Source organism: Diadema antillarum, unplaced genomic scaffold (genome assembly GCF_040938485.1).
Source record: "Diadema antillarum isolate AM-2024a unplaced genomic scaffold, OU_Dant_1.0 seq00001020_RagTag, whole genome shotgun sequence".
Classification (NCBI taxonomy): Eukaryota; Metazoa; Echinodermata; class Echinoidea; order Diadematoida; family Diadematidae; genus Diadema; species Diadema antillarum.
In genome coordinates this window covers 888,882-903,189 of record NW_027271855.1, presented here as the reverse complement: position 1 = coordinate 903,189, position 14,308 = coordinate 888,882, and positions in this window count along the sequence as shown.

Here is a 14,308-nt window from a genome sequence, read left to right as displayed (position 1 = left end):
TCCGTTTGTGACCAAACTTGGATGGTAGATGTCCCTTAGGGAGTGGATGGCCACCACAAGGTCAAAGGTCACAGGCAGGGGTCAACCAACTTTAAGGGCCCAATGTTAAGTTTTTATGGCACGTTTCTTTTTTGCCATAAATTTGTACCCTTTTATATCTCTTTTTTTTTATCTGTTATATCCCATTCGCGTACAATTTCTTGTACGCGAATGGGCGAGACACATTATGGCACTTGCCTTGTTAATTTGAATGAAGTTTTCAGGTCATTCGTAAGCTATTTGGTGTATTTGTGGATCTTAGTGTTCTTATGGTACAAGAGTATTACAAAAAGTGGCAGAATTTGTGAAAATGTCTGGGAAAAGAAACCATGCATGAAAAAAGCTGTCTTAGATTTCTAACATCTTATATAAAATTTGGCAGACCTGCTGATCTTGATGCAAGACAGCATGTTATGACAAACAAAGATCAGGAAAAGAACTTTTAGCAACAAGCAGTTCAATCAAATTGAAAAGAAGAATGGTAATTCTCTATGTGAAAACAAGCTAAGAGAACAGTCTCACGTGTACCAGTGGGTATCATGTTATTTCACAACTGTTTAAAACTCATTTAGATGGTGTATTAGTGCAGAAGAGTGATATTAGTTGAATTCTCCAAGAAAGCACAATGCTGTACAGACAGACAAGACATTTGGCTTGAGTTCATGGTGCTCTGCCTATTCAGATCTTCGAAAAATATCCCTCACCTCCCAGGCTAAGCAGTAAGTACACAGTCCTCTCCTTTTCATGCTCTGGCTTTTATTACAAGTGCAAGTACAATGTGTACAGAACACCTATCTTGGTATCGTGAGGACAAGTACGCACGGTTCAGTAGCACATTTTGATTGCTACGCTAAATCTTCATGGTCTTCTTCTGACTGTGTAGATTACGGTGCAGTAATTGGTGAAAAGATCACACCGGGGCATGAGTCAATAATTACTACCTGTGCTTGTATGCATTGGCAAAATATGGCACTGTGGGATGTATTTGTGTCTTTATCTCAGGTTTATATGTAATGAATATACATGTATATGGCAACTTGGAAACTATCATGTGAAATTAAATGTTCAGAAGTGCACATTTTGCGATACACTATGGTTAGTGAAAATCTTCCTATTTGGACTTTAATGTGAAATGTGAATTTGGAAGGAGAAAAAAAAAAGAATTAAAATGCTTTGTTAAAACAAGTGTGTATGCCTATAGATATACATGTATAATATTATATATACATATATAAATAAGCAAACAGCAAACCTTGCTTAAGTTGACCTCACATAAATGGAATAATCATCCAAGTTGAAGATCTTTTCATGTCCTCTTGTCTTTTCATTCTTTTGATTTGAATCCCTCATAAGTTGAATTTTCTCTAAGTCAGTGACATTTCTTCAGTCCAAATAGATTTGACTAAGGCAAGGTTGACTGTACAGATGTATATATCAAGACTTGGCACTAACATTCATTTTTTGGATTGCCTATTCAGACCACTAACATCACAGTTTCTTTGAGCTGGCCTGAAAAATTAAAGAAGAGATTGGAAATTAACGTTAAAAAAAAAAAGGTCTCTTAGAGTAAAAGACAAACAAAAAAATCAAGTCATCTAAAAAAAAAATATTAGAGTAAAAAACAAATGAACAAACAAACAAGCAATCAAACAAACCTCGATAATCTTGTGAAAACTGGCAGCTATGATAAAGTGCTTTAATTATCATTTAGTTATACTGTGACTAAGAAGTGAGGAAAATTGTGAGAGATTAAAATTAGTAATTAAACATTGAAATGAAATTACTTTTCATAAACCCTGATGATGACGTTAAAATTGGCAGGTATGATATTATAGAGCTTTAGATGCAATGCATTGTGATTAGATTCACCTAAGTCTAACATACACCTGTATTTGATATTTGATTGATGCATAAGCATGGCATTCCATGACACAAATTAATGAAACAGTGATACATGTATATTATAATGTAGGGATATACCTAGTTCTATTACTGGATGTATAACATTTGGCCTTAAAATAGACCAAGTTTGGCCACAAAGATTATTTGGCAGCAGTCTGGTAGACCTAGCTGTACATGACAGCTAGGGTGAGTGCTTGCAATTAAGTACAGAACCGCAAGGTATTGTCCCTCATTCTGTACATTTACAGTATGTCCCCCAAAAAATTACAATCAAATTTTTGCATTGATAACACCCAATATGATTAAACTGTCTAAAATGAAACTTCAGGGTCTTGAAATATAACATCTTAGCTCTATATTGCAGAAAACCCCATTCAATTTAGTTAAGTGGTCACAGAGAAATGTGAAAAGTTGTAAAGCATGTCATGAGTCTTCTAAGGTTAGCACTTCGATGCTTTTATGTGTGAATACAATAGACAAAAGGGAGGGAAGAGATTCTTGACATCCTTTACAAAATTCCTCATTTCTCTTTAACCACTCTCTGAAGCAAATCGAATGGGGTGGGGGCACATACAGTATATATACATAATATACATTACTATAAAAACACTTAAAATCAGTGTACACATTTTTTTCGTTAAAAATTGGCATTCTGACATCTATTTCTGGTGACCCTGGGCCACTGTTAATCTCAAGCCTTGTATATAAATGTATATATATATATATATATATATATATATATGTATATACACGTATATATAAAATTATAAGAAGAAAGAGTCTCAAGTACGCCATGGATCCAACGAGAAGTCTTTTATTACAAAAATTTTCGGTCTGCCTCACACCTTCGTCAGTGTAAAGTCAATGATATACAATGATATTGTCTTTACGTTGACATTGACATTACAAAGACATTACATTGACATTGACATTACAAAGACATTACATTGACATTGACATTACAAAGACATGGAAACTATGCCTGAGTGAACACATTTGTTTTTGTCCTCCAAGGCACAAAAGTAAAAATTGGAAAAAAAAATTACATGTCTCTTTTGCAAATGCCCCTCAAGATAACAATGATAACAAAAGACCAGCTTAACACAATGAGAGATGTGAATGAAATAGCAAAAACAAGTTTTCGTTCTCTTTATTTCTTTACAACCTCAAACAAACTCAAAGTGGGAAAGTAAAGGGGGAAAATACAAATTTTCTGACAACTGACACCTCAAATGAAATAGGGAGTAAAGGCACAAAGATGATTAAATGAACAGTTCTTATCTTTATTTCATTTATTAATTCAGTAATTTAAGACTTCATAAGAAATTATTCATGATCCAATCATGGACAATTTTCCTAATTTAATAAATCAATTCAATTTTCCGTAATTTTTGTTAATATTGCTTCTCTCATTTCATTTAAATTTGGATTTAACAGGAGATTCTTCATTTTCCTTCAGTATTTTTAATTGTCATTGATCTTATGTGCTTCAAGGAATATCATAGAGATCATAGGTTTATTTTTACAACTTAATTTATTTTTTTTTAGTACTAAATAGGTCGCTTGTTCTTATTGTCACATGGAAGAGCATTTACGCATGAATGACAACTTGCTCATTTTTGCAATTTTTACTTTTGTGCCTTGGAAGAGAATTATAGATGTGTTCACTCATGCGTGTAAAGTTACCTTTTCGTATTGACCTCCCAGGTTGTGAGCCAGCTAAATAATCACCTTTCATACGGTATATTATACATCAACTTTTAGCCAAGTATCTTTGAAAGATATAAACTTGAAAAAGTGTTTACTTCTTCTTCTTCTTTTTTTTTCTGAGTGTATATTCAAATATATGTCGTCACCGCGACGAAGATGCCCGAAAGCTAATGCCATTTCTATTAGATGCATACATCTAGAAAGCAGAGATAATCAGATACAGCTTTTTTTGTGTGCAACTTTTAATGAACAGGAGCAAACAAAGTTAGAGCAATGAACTGTGTTTCTCGGCACTGCTAAGGGTAAAGTGTCCATCCACCAAAAGAACTTTGCAAATTTGGATTGCAATTCAGAGTGAAACACTATGTTTTGCTATTGACATTTATAAGTGAGTGACTACTGCCTAGTGTTGCATTAAACTTCAGAATTTCTTCAAAATATCAGTTTATTCCTGAATTGCGATAATTGAAATGATGAGTTGAGTCATTCTCCATGATAGTTTTGTTCAGGCATCGAGTTATGTTTTGTGTAAGCCTTATGGTCATTTTAGCATTTCATTGAATCGATGTTTTCGGGTACGCACATGTCGCAAATGAAATTACTTGATCGATAATTTCCCAATGTACACTACAACTGCACGTGCATTTTCTTGATGTAAGAGAATTACTATCTTCTGCGCATGTACTTTTTATATTCCTCAATGAGCCGTCTTGTTTGTTTTGTTTTGTTTCTTTTTTTTTTGGGGGGGGGGAGGGGGGCTGCCTGTCGGCGGTGATGATGAGATCAAAGTAGGAGAGCATCTTTAAAATTTTTTTGTAGCGCTTTTGACAGAAACAGGTTAATTAATTATAACGACCGATGAATGTACTTGTGAAGTAGGTCCATGTTTCTATATACCCCCTTATATACATCGTGTTTGCGGGGGTATAATGAGGTCAGATCAAATCAAATAAAATCAAAATTGGTATCTCATTGGCATAGAGACTAGGTGGCGACGTGATGGCGACTCGAGTCTCGCTGGTCGCGGAAACGTCGTTGCATCGTCTCCTGGAGAAGAGCCTGGTCTCAAGGGTGTCACGAGAGTGTCAACTAATATGTTCTATTTTTGAGTGACTTTTCCAGTCTCCGCGACGTCCCCTTCGTCGCGACCACGTCGTAGAGACTGATTTTGTCCGTAAGGTTTCCGAGACGTCTCCGCGACCTTGCGGAGACCCATGGCAACGTACCAGCGACGATGTGGAGACATCACGGAAACGTATCCGCAGCGGTTAAGACATCTCGGAGACTACGCGGCGACGTCATCGCAACGAAGACGAATAAATTAAGACCTTGTTCGCAGACGTCTCGTCTCGTCGGAGTCGCCTTCTTGCGGAATGCGTAAGCCATCTTCTGGTCTTTCGAGTCGCCCAAGTCGCGGCGACGTGCTACCCGACTAAGCATAATCATGCTGATATTACATTAATGCTGCTTTCGATTAAAACACAAATCTCAGAGAAGAAAATGACTGAAAATTTTGGGAAAATTTGTCGCACGTACACACATAAAAATGAAGTCATGAACTGTTAAAGTTGGAGAGTAAAACAAGGTGGCAAATCAGATGTGTGACGTTGGTGTTCAGCAGTTCTTCTGTCAGTTTGTACATGTAAGCCACCGATTCTTTTTTTTTTCCCTGTGAGGAAAATTTTCGCCAGACCGGTTCGTGGTGTACAACAGCAGCATTACTTTTTGTTTTGTTTTGTGTTTTTTTTTAGTCCTACTGAGTGGAAAAGTTCTGTATGTGCCCACATATTTGAGAAAAGTGAAAATTGTTTGAGCGCTTTAAGAGTGCACAAACATCGATGGTTCCAAAGTCTGCAAGTGCATGACTGGATGGTAAGGACGACACTAAATTCCAGCCTTATCAACACTTGCTCGAGAATATATGAGTCATATATATATATATATATATATATATGATACATAAATACATGGTCTAGGTCCAAACATGTTGCAAATTCACGTACTGGCTCCAATATAACGAAGAATCTAGAAATAAAGGATGGATGCATTATTTTGCCATTAAAAAATGAGTTTATTGTGCTCAAATTTTCGGTTGCCTCCACCTGCTTCAGGAGTCTCGACGGGGAATGAGACTCCTGAACGTCGAGACTCCTGAAGAAGGTGGAGGCCACCGAAAATTTGAGTACAATAAACTCATTCTTTATAGGCAAAATAATGCATTTCAGGTTTGTTTCTTGATTCTTCGTTATACAGTATATATATATATATATATATATATATATATATATATATATAAGTATTGGAACAAGTTCACTCGGTTGACAGCAGGTTCAATAAAATACGGATGAACCTGCTGTCAACCGAGTGAACTTGTTCCAATTCTTCTGTCTAAAGCTCTTCCTTTGAGGATATCGAGCACTCTTCATAGAAGGATAGAATCACCAAGTGTGTATATATATATATATATATATATATATATATATATGTATGTATATATATATATATATATATATATATATATATATATATAGGGCCTGATATACCCTTATATACAGGGCCTATATATACACTTGTATACTCAAGTATGTATTTAGTTAGCAGTTTCACAAATACAAGTTACCGAAACTGATCGGTTATACATGTACTTACATGTTCAGCTCTGTAAGGAGTCTAATGAATGTTCCCATTATTTTGTTATGATGCAAAGTCAAAGCCACCGGAGTCCAGTGAATGGAGTGAATAGAGTTTACACTGTAGAGTGCACACAATCAGACATTTCGGCCCACATAAAAGCAACGAAAGTGGGTGTTTTTATCGCGTTATACATATTATTTGTGTGGATAACAATTTTCAAATAACATGTTCTCCTCAAAATGTTGTATAAGACATCGTTCTTTTCTTTAGTCTTTCTGGAAATAGGTTTATGTATATACCGGTATTTTATAAAGGAAATGATCTCATTTAAAAGTAACTATGGCCGTAAACAGAAATACATAAGAATAAACTTTTGCTTTTGAAGCGAAAATTTTGTAATTTATTGCATTTTAAACCCAAATTGCTGAATTGTCCCAATTGACCTTACACTGTAACCTCTTCTTTAGATCTCTTTCCCACAAAGAAAGTGGACCAATTCGAACCTAATCACTTTATAGTACAAAAGATATTGAAATAAATTTCGAAAAATGATATCAAGCTTGTTAAGAACGAATTACACTGCAAAAAGTCCGGTGTTAAATAATGAACACCGAGCTGGTGTTAAATTTTCGGTGCTCATTTATGATGTTAAATTAACACCTACGGGTGTCATTTCCAAATTTTAAACTGTTTTTTGAAGAGTTTCTTAGTAACTGCACTTCTTGTTGATTTTTGATTTAAACAAGACGATCAAGAATTTTACATTGAAATACTAGATTTTTGAAAAAATGTGAAAATAAATTTACACCAAAGTAACACCAGCTGGTGTGGTTCCTTATTGAAGCTGGACGGGTGTTAAACCATTGATATTAACACCAGCAAATATCAAATCAACACCATGTGGTGTCATTATTTAATTAACACCAGTACAGTGTCAAAATAACACCAGGTACAGTGTCAGATTAACACCACGAAGTGTCAGGTGAACACTTTTCAACACCATCACAGTGCATTTTTAACACCTGTGGGTGTGGTCCTTTATTGAAGTTTGATCGATGTTAGATTTAACATCCGTGGTGTTAAATCTAACACCGATGTTTTTACAGTGTATAGATGTGGTTGATGAGGGTTAGTATGTGATTGTATTTCATTTGTAGTTGGACATGCCAGAAGTAGTTTATTACTTTAGGCGAAGATTTAGTGACGTAACAGTTATTTGTATCTCTGTTGATAATTTACCTGTATCTCTTTTACAATGTTATTCTGTTCATCGCATGGTGGTACTGATTTCATGACGTCTGTGTATATGAGCGTTTCTTGTATTTGTAATTATTTGTTTGTTGGAAGTGAAATAAATCAACTTGAACTTGAACTTGAACTTGAAGATATAAAAACACGCTGAAGTGTTGAGTGGTAAATTTACTAATATAGTTTATCTTAATGATTTCTAAACAACTTGCGGTTAACCTCTGAGTGGGCATTAAAAGGTTGTTAATACAATCTCTGTCGTCTCCTCGTTAAGCTGTTCTCTGCTTCAGAACAACTCGCATCAAAGAAGTAGCAACGCTATACACAAAAACAACAGAAACAGAACAGTTCCAATTGTTGATCGTCGACGATTCTTTCTTTAGACTTGGTTCCTACTTGCAGCACCATATAATAGTAAACAGTAAAGATTGAAACCTTTGAGTTTTTTTTTTTTTGTTTTTTTTTTAAGATTTAAACCCGTTACCTGGTTGGGAAGTACAGACCAAATTCGAAGCTTTTGCATCCTCTCCAGACATCCCTATCGATTATAAGCTATCATACTCTTTACTCGGAGTACCAAAATTAAACACTTGTCTGCAGTACATGGAGTAGTGTGGTTCCTTTCCGACACATGGATGACGAGCAGTACCCGCACGTGATAAGTAAATGTTCAATGCGAGCCTCTTTTTATTCTGTCCAATCTGGAAATAAAGCCATGGAGCTATGTACGCTGAACCTTAATTAATTAGTTAATTTTGCAAAAAAAAATCAAGGTACAGCTTTTAATGCTTACTTTATTGAAGATTATATAGGCAAGTTACAGTGGTCAAAAGAGTTGAACAGTGATAGCAAATGTCAAGATCAGAAATTATGATTTAACAAAATGGAGTGACAATGACAAAAATACAGCACAGCTGTGTCTGATGTTCATGTGAAAGGTTGGCTTTTCCAGGTTCAGGTAAATGCTCTTGTACAGTCACATAATTTGCTAATTTCTTTTGATTATACCAAAAACGAAGTATACTTTCCCTAATTTCTGGATAAATAGATTCTGCAACAAAGATATTCAACGAAACTGAAGTTGAACATTGCAACATCCGTGATGATAAGAAGTTTCCCAGCTTAGCCCTTCCTGTGCCTATGAGTCGAATGGTCACAAATTTACACATGAACTACATTGTATATGGACAGTCAATAAACGTATCACACCGAGGGTTAAACCAGACTTACCTGCCAGAAAATTAATCTTATGAACAGTTAACGTGCAGCAATGAAAAAAACCCCACTTATGTTATGTATTCCAATTCACTGTATTGCGTATAACACTGAGTGCAATATTATACATGTATACATAATAATAATGTGTGTGTGTGTGTGTGTGTGTGTGTGTGTGTGTGTGTGAGTATCGCAATAAGAACTCTGATCACTGCGCTGAACATGAGAAGTAAAGATACAGTACATGTTATATTCATTTATAATCGGAAGCTGAAAAATTGGTTGGAGTAAAACAAAGGAAAATAGTTACCGAAAACCTCAGTTGTAAAAACAAACAAACAAACAAGCAACAGCAACAACAATAAGAAAGACGGTCATGCCTATAAATAGAGTAAAATCCCTAGTACAAATGTACATAATATTGACTGTGTGCACAAACTCTATTCATGCTGAAGAGGGCGTGGAAGTGTATAGTACGAGGTCCACATTTCTGGTCCTCATATTGAAAGTCACGTGATTATTGAAATGTATGTATATAAAGGCGTCAATATTTGATAAGAGCTCAAACCATTTGAATCCTCCTCTCAGGCATAAATCTCACTTCTATAAGAGTATACTGCAAAATGTTAGCAGTGCTGACGCCAGCACTTTAGTGATAATCATCCCATTTGCAATACATGTATTTCAACAGCTTATATGTTTTCTTTGTTCATACATGTATTAGATTCTCATATTCCATATACACTGTAACTCACGAGGTTATGGCATTAGATTTTTCATTTGGTAAGTATAGCTCGTTCTGCAAGACGTACAATCTGCTTTCGGTCTATGCATTTTTCCTTCACGAGGAGGACGAGGAAGGGGGGGGGGGGGAGGCAAGACAAAATTCAGGTTGCGGTGACACGACATCTCTGCTGCTGCAACAATTGTTCTTGTTTTATTTTCTCCGATGTTTTAGGGTTTGGTTATGGTTAGAGGTTGTAACAGGGTTCTAGGTTTTATAGTTTGATGGGAGGATTTGGATTAGGGTTAGGGTTATGTTTGTAGGTAAAATTTATATTTGGCTTGGCATGCAGATATTTCATTGGAGCACCTGTCGAAGAAGCAAATGTTACAGAACCGCAGGTTGCATATTCGTCTCATGCAGGGACGCCTGTTGCGACACGGATTGTCGCTCCTACACGGATTGTCGCCTCCAGCTCGGGACGACAATCCGTGACGGGCGTTGGCGGCACGGATTGTCGCTCCCGTCACGGATTGTCGTGTGGCGACAATCCGTGACGAGGGCTGGCGGCACGGATTGTCGCCCGCCCTCGAAGCACATTTTGCTGGGTAATATCGTTCTGGACATAGTCTTTGAAATACTAACACAAAGCTTACATGGCTACATCCATGCAAACATGCCATGTAAAAAGTCATGGTGAGGTTTCAAGGAAGTGTGTATGTGCGCGTGCACATGATAATTTAGTGTCCGTTTGTGCGCGCGTGTGTGTGTGTGTGTGTGATGGAGCGCTGCGCATGTTCTGGGAATTGTGTCGCTTGAATGTTTCGTTCCTATTATCTCCTGGGTGTTAATGCAACAGTCACACAGTGCTTTACGATGGGTTACGTACGCCGCGGGTAGATGCGGATGAGTGGACGCAGGGGGACGCAGCGTGGACGCAGGCATCCGCAGGGACGTATGTAGACGTAACTGTCCGTAACTCGTCTGTAAAGACACGTAAAATGAAGGCGGCAAACCTGCGAAATTGTGAAATGTTCAAATTTCGCTGAGGGAATCCACAGACGCAGACTTACGTAAGGTAACCGTAACCAAACGTAACTACCCGTAACAGAACGAAACTCTCCATAGCTTGAACGCAGACCATCCGCAAAACATTTTACCTCCCTTCCGTGTGCGTTCGTTTACGTCCACCGTAAGTATTCGAAATCAACCGCAAGTTAACGTATCACAACACTTTCGTCCGCTTACGGATATTTGCGGAGAGTTACGGATGCTGTACACGATTACGTCCTTCGACGTTTTCTGTTTTCCACTCGCATGGGAGCACAGAGACGCGTGGGAAGTCACACAACTCGTGTTGCCAAGCTGCAGCGCATTTACCTGAAGGAATGCTACAACACACTCGGAGCGGTGGAGAGGCAGAACCGCAAAGTCAAGTTACTAAATTTCTCCCACATCATTATGGTCATTTTAGGTGGCACCCATATACGCATGACATCGCTTGACCATTGGTGCTGAACATTTTTTCCTTGTACTATTTGAATGTATATTTTTTAGAAACTCGGAAAGCAATTTTTGGTTTGGGGATGAGGTGACAGCATTTTTTTCACTTTTCTGGCCGGGAAGGCGTGGGACAGCGATAAATGATATAAAATGAGAACGAATTTCGTATTTCCCTATAGTCTTACCCACTTTACGCTCCATGGATATTACATTTTTTATACTGTATTGTATTTGGATGTGGGAGGGGTGTCCGAATGTCCTAATGATTTTTTTTTCTGGAAATGTAATATGCTTTGTTTTATTATAACAATCTCCTTAACATAACCCCGAAAGTCATGAATATCGCTGCACAATGACAGCGTAACCACAGTTTGTCTATTCCATGACTGTAAGTAATATTTTCTAACTCTATTCAACTTATCGATCTAGACAGTATTCTATTTGTGGTATAATTATGTTATGTAGTCTTTACATTTATGATGTTTATCTATATTTGAGCTGCACAAATAAAATTCAAACTTCAAGTTAAAAATTTAATTTATCTTTCATTACTGTAAAGCAAATTAAAGAAATGCGAAAACTTTTCACAACTTGTATACGTAAATTCCATTTCAGTTTTCCCCAGTGTACAATGTAAGACAGTCCAATATACACTGTGATAAATTTGCTGTCATAATACATTGACTTGGCAGGGATCGTCATATTGTACATATTTATAACAATCTGTAACTATCCGAAAATATCCGCAACTCTCCGTAAATAGTCGCAACTCTCCGCAAGTGTTCCGAACTATTCGGAAGTTTATGCAAGTTGAAAGAACAAAATTACGTGCCAATTCGTAAGAATATCCGCAAGTGGACGCAACTATCCGCATTTGGTCGTATCTCCGTATCGCCCGCATATTTTTCCCGTATGCTTTGTAAAAATGCTCTGGTGACAGCAAGAGATCCCCGGGTGTCCGCAGAAGAAAAAAGACTTAGGCCTATTTGGACGTAACGCCGGACGCAGAGCATTATGTGACTGGGGCTTCAGGCCCCAGTCACATAGACAAATATGTTCACATGAAGAATCCTTTGAGTGGTCCAAAATTTACAAGCATGCTTTTCTGTGGACCTCACAATTCTTTCTTTTTTTTTTCTTCTCCAGAAATGACTTTGTATCTTGTATGCATGATAATTTTGTATTTGTTATCTATCATCTACCATGTAAAGTCGAATACATGCCTATGTTATAATAATTATCTTCTGATTCATTTCGTGTTATGTTAAACAATAGAGAAATACTAAATTCGTTCTCATTTTATATAGTTATCGCTGTCCCACACCTTCCCCGGCCAGAAAAGTGAATAAAATGCGGTCACCACATCCCCTACCCAAAATACATGTATTGCCTTTTCGAAAAATATACATTCAATATACATTTCAAAGAGAAAAAAACTTCAGCACCCAGGGTCAACCGATGCCATTAGTATATTGGTGCCACCTTAAATGACCATTTGTGGGAGAAATTTCATAATTTGACCACGCGGTTCTGCCTCTCCACTGCTCCAACTGTGCTGTAGCATTCCTTCAGGTAAATGCACTGCAGCTTGGCAACACGAGTTGTGTGGCTTCCCAAGAGTCTCTGTTCCCATGTGAGTGGAAAATGGAAAACGTCGTAGGACGTAATCTCCGCAGCATCCGTAACTGTCCGCAAATATCCGTAAGCGGACGAAAATGTTGAGATACGTTAACTTGCGGTTACTTTCGGATACTTACGGTGGACGTAAACGAACGCAAACGGACGGGAGGTAAAATATGTTGCGGATGGTCTGCGTCCAGGCTACGGATAGCTACGTTCAGTTACGGATAATTACGTTTGGTTACGGTTACTTGCGTAAGTCTGCATCCGTAGAATCCCTCTGCGAAATTTTGAACATTTCAAAATTTCGCAGGCTTGGCGCCGTCATTTTGCGTTTCTTTACGGATGAGTTACGGACAGTTACGTCTACATACGTCCCTGCGGGTGCCTGCGTCCACCCTGCGTCCCCCTGCGTTCACTCATCCGTATCTATCCGCGGCGGACGTAACCCATCGTAAAGCACTGTGTGACTGGGGCACTACGTAGACACACGAACGCTCACACACAACACACATACGTATACGGCCTACGTAGCCCACGAACACCAAACCCCTCAGATACTCATGCAGGCACAAAACTGCGCCCACAAACACGCACCATCACATACCCTTTGATATATACACATACGCAACTTCATACGACATACACACGTAAGCATACAGGCACACGAATATTCACAGACAAACAAACCACTACCACTATACAACCACCACACATGCACAGTTTCTACATATTGTATTATTATACTCCAAACACACACAAACACACACAACAATACGGAAACCCATACACAAGTTACTTATTGTACGCACCTACAAATGATACACATCACACATCATGCAGCTCACAACAAATACACACATACACACACACACACACACACACACACACACACACACACGCACACACACACACACACACACACACATACGCATAACTTACCAGTCATACCCATCCCACCAAAGTTTAACGCCGGAGGAACCACCCCGAGCCCGGGGCGACAATCCTTGACGGGGCGGCAATCCGTGTCGCAACAATTTTTTTTGCCATCATGGATTGTCGCCTTCGAGGTCAAAAACTGGGAACTGCACAAGCGTCACGGATTGTCGCCAGACGACAATCCGTGACGGGGGCGACAATCCGTGTAGGGGCGACAATTCGTGTCGTAACAGACGCCTTTTCACCATAACTCATGCTCGTACGCGTATATAGGAAAAGAAGTCAGTTTTACACTGTCAATGAGAAGATTTCGCATCTCTGTAAAATATAATGACATGGCTGTACCTACTATTATCTCCCCCCCCCCTCTCTCTCTCTGTATGTATATTTAATACTTATGATGTACACATGTGTACAAAAACACACAGATAACGCAATATTGCATTATGTGAATGAAACGGAAAAAAAAAATGTCTTCTGTGCTTTCACAGTTAAGTGCGGCCATCACAATCTTACAGACAATTCACATGATATTTTAAAGGACAAGTCCACCTTCTTAATACTGTACATGTGGACTGAGTGAATACAGCAATATTAGTAGAACACATTAGTGGAGGTTTTGGGAAAATCAGACACTCCATTCAAAAGTTTTGAATTTTTCAAATATATGCTCAGTCACTGCTGGATGGGAAGACTACTGCAGTTTGTGATGTCACATGCGTAGAACGATAGAAAAATATAAAAAGAAAAAAATAAATATGAAAAAAATCACAA